Raw genomic sequence first — 13,732 nt, 5'->3', positions numbered from 1 at the left:
AACATCGGCATATAAGATGTAACTTGACACAGGACTGCAAGCTAAGTAATGCAATCGCACATTTTCTTTTAGTTTGCATGGTCAGGATAAGGTTGGTATTCAAGTAGACATGGAAACAAGTGAGGATCCTGCTTTTTTTTTTTCTCCCAGATTGCTGGAACTGATAATGTACCATATTTTCTGCACTATAAAGCACACCGAATTATAAGGCACACCATCAATGAATGGCCGAGTTTCTAAAAAAAATGTCATATATAAGGCGCACTGGATTATAAGGCGCACATAGAGTTGAAACCATAGTACTGGCTTATCCACAAGATAGAGTTGTGTTATTGTGTTGTGTTATTGGTAATGGCTATTCAACTACTAAACAGGAGCCGCAGAGTGCAGAATAGATCCAGATCAAGTCATGCACTCGTGAACATGCGGCGCCGCAATCCTTTTGATTTGCCCCTCGGCATGCATTATATATTTTTGACCCGCTATTTAGATATGGAGCACAAAGAAGTTATGAATAAACGAATGTCAGGGAAATTTAAACGAGAAACATGCTACGGTATGAAAGAGGAGCCAAGTGTAGGTGAACGCTTGGCGCCGTCATCTTTTTAATTTTTTCCTCGGCATGCATTACATATTCTTGACCTGCTATTACGATATAGAGCAGCAAGGAGTTAGAAATAAATGAAAGACGGGGAAATTTAAACGACAAACATGAAACGGTATGAGTGAACAGTCAAGCGCAGGTGAATGCGCGGTGCCGACGTATTTTTAATTTTCCCTTGGCATGCATGACATATTTTTGACCTGCTATTCCGATATGGAGCAGCAAGAAGTTACGGATAAACGAAAATCTGGGAAATTTAAAAGACAAAAATGAAACAGTAGGAGTGAAGAGTCAAGCGCAGGTGAACGAGCGGTGCCGCCGTCTTTTGAATTTTTCCTCGGCATGCATTACATATTTTTGACATGTTATTCCGATATGGTGCAGCAAGAAGTTCCGAAAAAACAAAAGACAGGGAAATTGAAAAGACAAGCATGAGTGTGGAGCTACACACTCTGAGTCTTAAAAAAAAATCGGGTTGGGCCTGCAAATCAAGTTAAGTAATCGGGATGGGCCGAGTCGGGCTTTATTACCCTCGGGCCAGGTCGGATCGAACTGGATTCTTTAGGCAAAAACTACAGTTTATGCAGTCAGCACATGATATGATACATATATAAGGCGCACCGGATTATAAGGTGCACCGTCAGCTTTTTAAAAAAATTAAAACTTTTGGGTGCGCCTTATAGTACGGAAAATTTGGGAACACTGCACAAGAATGCTCAAGAGATGAGAATGGAGGAAAAGTAGGCGGTGTTTTTGGTGGGGAATTTGTATTTTAACATGGCAAAAGTTGATTTTATCATGATGAGGCCCTTTAATTAAGGGCAATCCAATCCGATTCACTGGATCAGGTCAAATTGACCGGATTGGTATCGGATTGTTCTGATTAGGACCAGTCAATCAGTTCAATCCGAGACCAAGTGATAATGTATCATATCGTCAACATCACTTGGCACAACATGGTGTAATCATAGACTGGTGTGGTTACTACAGCAAATGTGATGTTTATATATCAGTATGAAGATAATCACATCCAAACATTATCAACAACTTTTAGAGTTATCAAAAAATTTGGATTGCATCGGTATTGGATTTTCAAGGCAGCATCATTAGTAGTCATATTAAATCCTTTCTCCAATTCGATTCAGAAACAATTTTATTTTAAAAAAACGATTTGATTCAATGTGATTTTCTGCTTCAATCCATAGATGTTCAAAGAATTATCATACTACTTCAGTCTGCTTTGCAAGACACACAAAAAAGGGAGACAAAGTATGAATTTTATCTTTTTACATTAAGTTTTGATTTGTAAGAAACATGCCTTTTTCCACAAAGACAACATGTGTATAGCTGCTAGATTTGAAGCGTCCTATAAATGTTGAATTATAGTATAAAACACATGAAAACAAAAATAAAACTGCATATGTATCGCTAAAAATATGGAAAAAGATACATTTTACAGGAAATTGCAGTTCCAAAATATTATGTGAAAAATTGTTCCAAATGAAAAATATTATTTTTTTCTCAGTACATTTATGACAAATAAGATATGAAAATAAACTTTTGCAATTGAAAAGCTAAAATGAGAGTCTGGGCAAAGCATGAAACGGGTGCCAGTTTCTTCATTTTTGATCTTATTGGGCGCATTATAAGGCACAATTGTCACATTATTTAGTAGAGTAATGGATGGATGGATAGACAGTATCTTCATTCATTTACATTTATGTGAGCAACATGTGTTTGTGAAATAATTAAGTTTTGTATACCTTGTTTGGGAACATGCCGAAACTTTGTCATATATTGATTACGAAGCATTTGCTTTCTGTTATGTTTGGATATTTGTTCCTGGTTAGGTTATTTAATTCACATGCACAGGTGACAGAGCGAGGATAGTTGCGCTGTCCTTGATCTATTAACAGCCGTCTTTCAACTAAATCGATTCTATTCAGAAGGAAGGCGGCAAAAATATTGGCACGAAACGTTGCACTCACATTCACAACTGTGTGACTAGCCGTGTGTCAGACAAGTTTGTATAACGCGACAGGACAGAATTCAATGAAGGTGGGGTAGTTGAATTTCCTCCATTGTTTTCTTTTGTGCGTCGTGCTGCCATGCTTGATTTTTTAGAACTGGCTGTGAAGGGACACCTTTGCAACTTTCAACTTGGCAATAATCGAGTTGCTGTGCTTTTGTCAATTTTTGAGCTAACACCAATTATATATTGTTTTAAAGGAAATTAAGCGTAGAAATAGACTCTATCAATATCTCAATTTTTCATTTTTGGTGAAATAAGCCTAATAATGCACCACACATGATAAATGAACACAATATCATTTGTTGTGTTAAACAAATACTGGCACTATCTAAAACCAGACATGCAGGAAATGGGTGTCAAGTAAGATTTACAGTACGTATTTATATTTATTTGGAAAGGTACTTAGATGTGAACCCAACACCCGGTGCAGAGAGTCGAAATTACAAAGAACAATTGCGTTGGTGGTTCTTTTTGTATTAAAATATATTTTAGTACTATTCAGTGTAATTTAAAATGACATTTGGTAGATCTTCCTCACACCGTGACCACTATGAAGTCCCATGGGAGTCGCTTCTTGCAGCACATTCAGCATTTTTTCAGCACTGTGTAATTTATTGGATCTCATCTGTTCATGCTTTTGATTTATATATTGATTTGAAAAATAAATATAAAGTGATAGGAACCTACACTGGAGTGCAGTGATGGACTGCGCCGACACACCGGAAGAGAGATATGAAACATTGGGAGGAAATTAGATATCATGCCCCCAAGACAACTGCAGCCAGCAGCACATTCATTATTGGTGGGATATTTATTATTAAGAAATTCTCTTCATGAGTGACTGCAGTGGAATATTTTTTCCCCCTGCTTGAGCTATGAAAGTCTTACAAAATGGCCATGTGGACGTTGCTCACATGTGTTTGCTGCCATGTCGTCCTGCTTTCAAAGCAAATGGTTTGGCTTGCCATATTTTGGACTCACAACAAGCATGGTGCTCCAAGTGTAACTGGAAAATACATGGCATTCTTGGTCATATGGCACACCATTACACAGTTGAGTCTGTTTATCAAAACATAACTTGCCAGGACTTCGACCCACCGCTCTGCTCTAATTTTAATCACAGCACAATGAATTTCAAACAGCAATGAGGGCCACTGTCCAAGCATCTAGAATTTGTATTCCATTTCCAATCGCCGCAGTTCATCTCCACCATCCTCCTCCTACAGCTCCTCCATTTTAATCTGTTTCAATTGCATTTCCTCCCATTTCTCCTGATCACTTTACAGCTTGCTGGCACCTGCGCTAATTGCAACGGTCGACGATTGCTGATATGTTTTGCATCCTTAACAGAGTTTTAAGAGGCATGTGGAGTGAAGGGGAGGGGGGAATGGGAGATAAACATCTAGCCCAAGGGCTTTTGGGTAAGAATGGCTCAGTCTAGCAGATGGCCATCATATTATATAGGGAAAAGTTTCTAACAGAGGCTAGGCTGTGGGTGGTTGGGGTGTAATGTATATGAGATTGTAGGAGGTAACACTATATGTTTTCACGAAATACTGCTGTGCTGTGGAAAATATTTTGCACAATCTCTTGAAGAAAACATTTTGTTGAATTTGTATATATTCTTATATTCCTGTACACCACAGGTGTCAAACTCAGTCCTTGGGGGCCTTTATCCTGCATGTTTTCCATGCTTCTCTCTTAAACACACCTGATTCAAATGATTGTGTCATCAGAAAGCTTTGCAGGAAATTGAAAATGATACTAATCATTCGAATCAGGAGTGTTTAAGAGAGAAGCATCGAAAACATGCAGGATAGCGGCCCTCGAGGACTTGAGGTTGACACCTATGCTGTACACTAAGATTAAACTAATAATGTTATTATATACCAGAATTTTGCAAAGTTTTTGGCCCAAGGGCCACAGAGGATTCTAATATTTGACAAAAGGATCAGATGGATGGACAGTTTTGATAATCCACTTCATAATAGAATAAAAATGTTTGATATTTCAAAAGAAAATTAAAATAAGCATTACAGCTGGTATTCAGGTCCAATGTCCAAATGACTCTTACAACAACTGAAATTTAAATGAACAAAATAAACCTTTTCCTTAGTGCTGACAGTTACTATTTTAAAGCACTGAGTATCATTCTCCTTCAGACTGATGACTTCTTCAAGTTCGGTGGGCCGGATTAAAAATCTTAACAGGCTGCATATGGCCCTCTGGCCCTAGTTTGGCCATGACTGTTCTAAATAGTCCCTTTCTTGTAATAGAGTACTTTGTTATTATCACCATCATCACTATTACGCTTTTATCATTGACCAGCATTTCCAGATGCATTCTATGTTTGCAATAAAATGTAATTAACAGAGAGGAAAATTCACCACAAATTTATCATTCCAATGCATTTTGCATTTTTCAATTTTCAAAACGTAACAAGCACATCTCAAAAACATATTTCAGAGTTTCACACCAAATGATGACATTTTAAGTCTTTTAACATTAGAATTCTTTCACTTTTAAATGTGTTAATGTTAAATTAGACCCATCCAAGCCATCCCTTATCTTGCCTGCTTATCCTCACAAGGGTGGCGGGAGCCTAACCCTAAACCTTTGATGAGCAGACAGGGTACACCCCGAGCTATTTTCCAGCCAATTGCAGGGCACATTGAGATCAAAATTGAAATTGTTTAAATAATTTTATTGAGGTGATTCAGTGGTTAGCACGTCCCGCCTCATAGTTAAGGGACCTGAGTTCAACTCCAGCTGGCTCCGGCCTTCCTGTGTGAAGTTTGCATGTACAACATCAAGACAACCAATGTTTCTTCCTTGTTACTGTCATCAATTATAACAGTGAAGAAGGCTGGACCTAAGCCTTACTGTTTTTTTTGCTTTTTGGAAGTCTTTTCAACCCTTTTCTGGGCACAGTGGCCCCTTTCGGGCAGGTAGTCCAAACAGGCAAAAATAGTCTTTACTTGGCACTCATTATTCTATTTTGAAGTTCTAAACAGGGAAGAATTTTCCGGATTTTAGAGAAATTTAGGAGTACGTTAGAACTTAAGCAATGGCTATTACAGACATTTTCAGCCATTTTGCCTGTTTAGACTACCGGCCGAAAGCGGACGCTGTGCCCAGTAAAGGGTTAAGGGGAATAGAAGTAATGAGAGCTTCCTAATGCCCTTAAAAAAAGGCTTCCAAAAAAGCAACAAATCAGTACTCCTCACCAATCAAAAGAAGAGCTAACATACACATTTACTTTGTTTAAATAATTTAAATAATGTTTTCTATTGAAATAATTTATGTCAAATGTTTTTTTGTTTTTTTTTACATGTATATATTTTGTACTCAGCTGTATGTTAAAGTCACATCAACTGCGGTCAAAGGTTGACACGAGTTAAGAAGCATCTCTTCCACAAATTTAAGGCACTGTACTTGAAAGTATGTCCTGATATCAAGATCTTCTCATTCATGGGAACAGTAACCTGTAAAAGTTTCTTTGCCACCAGGAGAATCTATGGTTTGCCGTATGACCATTCACCAGCCACACCTTGCAACAATAACAGCAACTCTATTGTGACTACTCGCAGAATACATCCACCAGAGAAATAAATGGGAAGACTTCATAACTAAAGATTGAAAATGTACTGTAAAAGTCTACTACAAAGGTAAGATGTCTTCAACAAGCAAATAAGAGTCTGAATACCGTGATCTGACCTTTGTCATTATCACAAATTGTATGGCCAACAATCTAAACCAAGGCTAGGGAACACCAGTCTCTCAAGAGATACACCCTGCCTATTTTCGATGTCTCTCACTTTCAACACCAACTTGATTCAAATAATCACGATTGTTATCAGGCTTCCACAAAGCTTACTTATGAGCTCACCCTTTCGAATCAGGTGTCATGGAAGAAGGACACATGGAAAACGAGAAGGATAAGGGTCTCGAGGAACTGCAGTTCCTTCCCTCTTATCTCAACAGATGACGCAAAATTAAGGATTAGCGTGCTTTGGCTGTATATCCTGTCCATCAATGGCTATGGTAGACATACTTATGTATGTGGGTGTGTGAGTGTGTACAGTATACATGCACCTGTGAGTGATCAAGTCCGGAGCAAAGGGACTATAAAAACCATTTTGCCTCCACAGAACCTATAATGAATGGGCTGCCAGCCCTCCCTACTGTGAATATCTGAGGTCATAGCACATATTATATAGCAGCCTATTTTCTGGGATGATGAGCTCAGGACACTTGCCATTATTTATTTGAAGAGGTTGCAGCTAAGTAAGCCCACAGGTTGACTTGGCCTGGTTTTTTGGTGGGATTTGGACATGTGAGTCTCACCACTCATATGTCCAAATGTGTATGTGAATGGTTGGGAACAAAAGGAAGATGGCCTATACCAGCCATGTCCAAAGTCTGGCCCGAGGGCCAAATGCGGCCCGTGGTCAATTCCCATCCGGCCCGTAGCCTCCGTCATAAAATCAATAACGTCTGGCCCGCGTGGAGAATTAATACATTGGGCAACAGCGCTGTTACGTGCATGCGCTAATTGCTGCCATCTATAAGCTCCATTAGGAACAGCAAATTAGTATATGAGTAATTGACTGTATGAGCCCCTAACTTTCTAAAATGGCGACAATCAACAAAAGGAGGAAAGTTGACTGCGAGGGCCGACGGTTCAAGGATGAGTGGAAATTGGACTATTTGTTCACTGAAATACGGAACTGTCTGTTTCATTTGTAAAAAGACAGTGGGTGTTTTTAAAGAGTTTAATGTGAAGCGACATTACCAAACAAAACATGCTGACGGATATGGCAAGATCACTTGTAAAGAACGCAGCGAGAAACTGAAACATCTTGAAGCTAGTTTAATCTCACGGCAGCAATATTTTACAACTTTTACCGACAGCTGGATAAGGACAAGTACTGAGAGATTCGAGCATTTGGTGAGAAAATGCTAAGCTTGTTTGGGTCGACGTATTTGTGTGAGAAGACATTCTCGGTTATGCACTTAAATGAGTGTGAGAACACGGCTATGGGACTCTCACTTACAAGACATCTCGCGCATCCATACTACTGCCATAGAGCCACAACTGGCCTTTGTCCCTTTATCCCCACTCCAGATCTCAGTTTCACCCATCACACTCATGCGGACAAGTCATTTTTCATTTACAATAAGTCTGAAAGCGTTTTTTTAAAGTTTTCACTTCAGAATAATAACCATTTAAAAATCCAATCAACATTTATAGTTACTAAAGTCATTTTTTAAATGAGCCCCGCACTTGTTGATATGACAATTACTTGTTCATTTCTTTATTGTGTTTACATTTTTTATAAATATTAAACTGCCATGCAATTTTTTTACGTTTCAAATGTAATTTGCACCCAAGAGTACAATTACTTCTGTTCAACTGTTACAAAAAAGTTAGTGTTAAAAAAAAAAGAGATTATTCAATTTCAATATTTAATGTCAATTCAGTTTTGATATGCACGTTTCAAATTAACCAAAACACATGCGTAAGATAGCTGAAATTAAAATAAAAAAGCAAATGTGAAACACAGAACGGCTTGCTGAAATGTATTTAAATGAATTGCTGTTATATGTAAAGAACGCCTGCCAAGGTTGCCCCCCCCCCTACATTTTTAAGACACCAAATTTGGCTTCCTTTGCAAAAGGTTTGGGCACCCATGCACTAACCACTCTTCCACCAAGCTGTCCTCCAGGGGAACACATTAAACCACAGTACAGCATACATATACTACATGCTAAGCATTGTGGTGTGGGATTAGTGTTGTTTTGTTTTTTTGGCATAAGCTTGTCAAATTTATTTGGATACTTGAGTGATTGGAGGGATGACTGTAATGATTAGTTGTTGGCTTTTGTTTTAGAATGACAGAGATGAGATGATGTATTTTGGTGATGGAAGATGATTAGAGAACTTCCAAAACTAATGGTCCAACAACAACGGAAGGTGGTTCATGTGCCAATGGGACTGTAATTGATGAATAAGCAAAAAAAAAGTAAGCTATGCCGATTACAGTACCTACTGTACTAGTAGTGGTGCCGCTTTAATACTGATAAGAGTGCATTAACTCAAACTAAATTTTCAAACAATCAAACAAATATTTCTGCTCAATCCAAAATAACTATGCTGCAGAAACACCACAAGATAACCTCAAGTACTTGTCCACAATTAAAAAAGTGTAGACATTAATGGAAAGTATTTAAATTCCTGTTTGATTTTGAAAAATGGAAATCATTCTCCATGTTGAAAACAGGGCTCAGCCACATTGGTTTAGGTGTGTTCCCCTGACAAATGATGTTCTTTGCTGTGGGTCAAATGGGCTTTACCATACTGTATCTATTAATGACTTTTCAGGGAAGAGAATAGCCATTTCCAGAGTGGTGAAGCATCACTGTATGAGCACCACATCAGAAGTGTGTTTATTGGTGCACTAATCTTTAATACAGGAACATGACACCTCAAACTCAAATGGACTGTTTCCAGTGTTCATCTGTCGACATGGCTTTCACATTTTGGTGTTTGTGTCAAGCACAGTCAAGCAGGTTTCTGCAACTAACGCCCACAATCATACTATAGTGTACCCATATAAGTACATACATTCCGTGTATACATACATACATAACCTTATTTGTTTTGTACTGTAAGACAGTGTTTTTCAACCTCTTTGAGCCTAGGCACACCACCTTGAGTCACACCACCAGACTAAATATTTAATGCTCTAAATTCTGGAGCTCATATTAAAAATTAAAAATATAAAGTCAAACTTCTCCATCGCTCATTGACAAAGTACTAGTGATGGTGAGATGAACCATCTTTAGATCTTTTTTCAAACTACTGTGGTGCCGGCAGTGGTCTAGTGGAGGGTATATGGCGTACAGTATACCCACTTTATTTAGAGTACTTTCTTTAGAGTAAGCATTGCATACAAGCATACTTCTAACCTCCCCCAATGCGCACATTTCAGTAATATCAACTGCCCGATAGTCTCTTTTCCCCCAAGAATGGCTCGACACCATCCAAGGAAAATTGATGTCAGCTACATAAGCCGAGTTTTGAGCACAGATGTGCATTTTTATAATGGATGTATTCTTACTTACAATAATTACCTTAATGGGAAGAGCTAGGAGAGACGGCATTATTTTCAATAGAAGAAGCAGGCAGACTTAACCAAGGTCAGAGTCCAACCTTGTTCACTCACAAGAATATTACGAAAACCGAGAAAATCATGTAAAAGTTCTGTTGTCTCCAGCTGATTCAATTATGATTGCACCGTATATTTTGGCATATATGCACAATGATGAACTTGGTGAAAGACGAATGATGCTCAACTTCAGGTATTTATGGTAAAATGAACTCGCACCGTGTCGCAAGGAAAAGCAAAATCTTCAAGCACATTCAACTTTATACTAGCGAGAGGTGTTCACTTACTGCTCACGATGTGGTAAATCTGAAACATGCTTAAACGTGCAACAAATATATAACTTATGGATGGATATTAACTCAAGCCAATATGAAGGGTTTGGGCATCTGAGATTCATTTTGTTTTGCTATATTATTTACATTGTTGCTATAGTATTGGTGCATGTTATACACGGTAATATAGGGAATACCAGAATTTGACCCCAAAATTGAGGGTGTGTCTTAGGCCTTGTCTACATGTAGCCGAGGTTCTTGCAAACGGGCAGTAAATGTCTATGTTTTGCCCTATTTGCTGTATTTGCTATTTTAGAATTTGCGACATTAATGCTGCCTAGAGACTTGGCATGCTTGTACACAAATTTGAAACGATGACTAGGGGAAGTCTATGCTGATTTAAATAAGCCGGCTATATGTCGACAAGGCCTTATATGTGGGGAATTGTGGTACTTTATTCACTCATCTCCTGTATCTTCATATTTCCACTTGGTGATGCAGATTGTTAATGGTAGGAGGGGGGCCCATATCTTGCTGATGACTGTTGTGATCACAGTAGTGTGTGTGTGAGAGAGGCAAGGAGATGCATCATTTTTTTGCTCCTCCGTGAGCCCTCACCTTAACGTGGTGGAGGGGTTTGCATGTTCCAGTGATCCTAGGAGCTAAGTTGTCAGGGGGTTCAGGCCCCTGGTAGGGTCACCCATGGCAAACAGGTCCTAGGTGAGGTTCCAGACTAAACACGGCTCACAGATCCCATATGAAGAAAAAGATAAATAGATTTGTTTCCCTCGTCCGGACGTGGGTCACCGGGGCCCCCCTCTGGAACCAGGCCTGGAGGTGGGGCTTGTTGGCGAGCGCCTGGTGGCCGGGCCTGCACCCATGGGGCCCGGCTGGGCTCAGCCCGAAGGGATGACGTGGGTCCTCCCTCACATGGGCTCACCACCTGTGTGAGGGGCCATAGGGGTCGGGTGCAAAGAGAGCTGGGCGCCGGCCAAAGGCAGGGACCTTGGCACACTGATCTCCGCTAGCACACTGATCTCCGCTAGCTCTTGGTACATGGAATGTCACCTCTCAGGCGGGGAAGGAGCCTGAGCTGGTGTGTGAGGCTTAGAAGTTCCAACTCGATATAGTCGGACTCACCTCCGCACACAGCTTGGGCTCTGGTACCAGTCCTCTCGGGAGGGGTTGGACTCTCCTCCACTTTGGAGTCACCCGTGGTGAGAGGCGCAGAGCTGGTGTGGGCATTCTTGTTGCCCCCCAGCTCAGTGCCTGTACATTGGGGTTTACCCCAGTGGACGAGAGGGTAGCCTCCCTCCGCCTTCGGGTGGGGGGACGGGTCCTGACTGTTGTTTGTGCCTATGCACCAAACAGCGGTTCAGAGTACCCACCCTTTTTGGAGTCCTTGTAGGGTGCGCTGGAGAGCGCTCCATCCAGGGACTCCCTCGTTCTGCTGGGGGACTTCAATGCTCACGTGGGCAATGACAGTGAGACCTGAAGGGGTGTGATTGGGAGGAACGCCCCCCCCCCCCCCCCCAATCTGAACCCGAGTGGTGCTTTGTTATTGGACTTCTGTGTTTGTCATGGATTGTCCATAATGAACACCATCTTCCAACATAGGGGTATCCATATGTGCACTTGGCACCAGGACACCCTAGGCCGCAGTTCGATGATCCACTTTGTGGTTGCATCATTGGATTTGCGGCCGCATGTTTTGGGCACTCGGGTGAAGAGAGGGGCGGAGCTTTCAACTGAACACCACCTGGTGGTGTGTTGGCTCCGATGGTGGGGGAGGATGCTGGCCAGACCTGGCAGGCCCAAACGTATCGTGAAGGTCTGCTGGGAATGTCTGGCAGAGTCCCCTGTCAGAAGGAGATGCAACTCCCACCTCCGGCAGAATTTCTCCCACGTCCCGGGGGAGGCGGGGGACATTGAGTCCGAGCGGACCATGTTTCGCGCCTCCATTGTCGAGGTGGCGGATCGGAGCTGTGGCCATAAGGTGGTCGGTGCCTGTCGTGGCGGCAATCCCCGAACCCGCTGGTGGACACCAGCAGTAAGGGATGTCATCAAGCTGAAGAAGGAGTCCTATCTGGCCTTTTTTGACTGTGGGACTCCAGAGGCAGCTGACAGGTACCGACTGGCCAAGCGGAGTGTGGCTTCGGCGGTCGCCATGGCAAATACTCAGGTGTGGGAGGAATTCAGTGAGGCCATGGAAAGTGACTTCGGACGGCTTCGAAGAAATTCTGGTCCTTCATCCGGCGTCTCAGAGGGGGAAGCAGTGCATCATTGACACTGTGTACAGTGGAGATGGAGCACTGCTCACCTCAACTCGGGACGTTGTGAATCGGTGGGCAGAATACTTTGAAGACCTCCTCAATCCCACGACACGTCTTCCCCTGAGGAAGCAGAGTCTTCGGGCACCGAGGTGCGCTCTCTCATCTCTGGGGCTGAAGTCACTGAGATGTTCAAAAAACTCCTTGGTGGCAAGGCCCCGGGGGTGGATATCCGCCCGGAGTTCCTGAAGGCTGTCTTGGCTGACACGCCTCCGCAACATCGCGTGGACATCGGGGACAGTGCCCCTGGATTGGCAAACTGGGGTGGTGGTCCCCCTTTATAAGAAGTGGGACCGGAGGATGTGTTCGAACTACAGGGGAATCACACTCCTCAGCCTCCCTGGTAAGGTCTATTCAGGGGTGCTGGAGAGGAGGGTCTGTTGGGAGGTCGAGTCTCAGATTCAGGAGGAGCAGTGTGGTTTTCATCCTGGCCATGGAACAGTGGACCAGTTCTACACCATCGGCAAGGTCCTTGAGGGTGCATGGGAGTTCGCCCAACCAGTCTACATGTGCTTTGTGGACTTGGAGAAGGCGTTCGACCTTGTCCCTCGGGGATCTCTGTGGGGGGTGTTTCGGGAGTATGGATTATCGGGCGCCCTGATATGGGCTGTTCGGTCCCTGTACGACCGATGTCAGAGCTTGGTTCAAATTTCCGGCAGTAAGTTGTATTCGTTTACAGTGAGGGTTGGACTCCGTCAAGGCTGCCCTTTGTCACCGATTCTGTTCATTACCTTTATGGACAGAATTTCTAGGTGCAGCCGAAGCGTTGAGGGTTCCGGTTTTGGAGCCTTAGCATTGCATCTTTGCTTTTTGCGGATGATGTGGTGCTGTTGGCTTCTTCAGGCCGTGACCTCCAACTGGAGCGGTTCGCAGTTCGCAGCCGAGTGCGAAGCTGCAGGGATGAAGATTAGCACCTCCAAATATGAGACCATGGTCCTCAGTCGGAAAAGGGTGGAATGCCCTGTGGAGGAGTTCAAGTATCTCGGGGTCTTGTTCAAGAGTGAGGATGGAGCGTGAGATCAACAGACGGATTGGTGCGGCATCTGCTGTCATGCGAGAACTGCACCGGTTATGTCATGGTGAAGAGAGAGCTAAGCCGAAAGGCGAAGCTCTCTGTTTACCATTCGATCTACGTTCCTGCCCTCACCTATCGCCACGAGCTGTGGGTCGTGACCAAAAGAACAAGATCCCGGATACAAGCGGCCGAAATGAGTTTCCTCCGCAGGGTGTCCGGGCTCTCCCTTAGAGATAGGGTGAGAAGCTCGGTCATCCGGGAGGGGCTCAGCATCGAGCGGCATCTGGTTAGGATGCCCCCTGGACGC

The sequence above is a fragment of the Hippichthys cyanospilos genome, chromosome 19 (assembly GCF_059441005.1).
Source record: "Hippichthys cyanospilos isolate Australia breed blue-spotted pipefish chromosome 19, RoL_Hcya_1.0, whole genome shotgun sequence".
Lineage (NCBI taxonomy): Eukaryota > Metazoa > Chordata > Actinopteri > Syngnathiformes > Syngnathidae > Hippichthys > Hippichthys cyanospilos.
Note: the sequence above shows the minus strand (reverse complement) of the source record.